The sequence below is a fragment of the Apaloderma vittatum genome, unplaced genomic scaffold, assembly GCF_000703405.1.
Source record: "Apaloderma vittatum isolate BGI_N311 unplaced genomic scaffold, ASM70340v1 scaffold4527, whole genome shotgun sequence".
Taxonomy (NCBI): Eukaryota; Metazoa; Chordata; class Aves; order Trogoniformes; family Trogonidae; genus Apaloderma; species Apaloderma vittatum.
In genome coordinates, this window is record NW_009725565.1 from 302 (window position 1) to 852 (window position 551).

A 551-nucleotide genomic window follows, 5' to 3' on the forward strand; every position below is an offset into this window, starting at 1 on the left:
AGGAACACACAACACATAGCAGAGAAAACTAACAGTAGAGGCAATGTAGGCCCACTGCTGAATGAGGTGGGGGCCCTGGTGACAAACTATACAGAGAAGGCAGTTACTGAATTCCTCTTTTGCCTCTGTCTCTACTGCTGGAGACAGTCTTGAGGAGCCCCAGGCCCCAGAGGAAGGCAGGATAAAGGAGGCGTTTGCCCTGGTTGAGGAGGACTGGGTTAGGGATCACCATCCATAAATCCATGAGCCCTCAGGGGATGCACCCACGGGTGCTGAGGGAGCTGGCAGAAGTCATTACTAGGACACTCTCCCTCATCTTTGGTTAAGTCACGGGAAACAGGAGACATGCTGGACAACTGGAGGAAAGCAAGTGTCACTCCAGTCTTCAAAACGGGTGAGAAAGAGGACCTGGGTAACCACAACCTCCATCCCTGGAAAGGTGATGGGACAACTTATCCTCAGCGCTGTCTCTGGCTGTATCAAGGCTAAGAGGGTTATTAGGAGCACTCAGCACGGGTTGGCCAAGGGGAAGTCGTGTTTGACCAACCTGA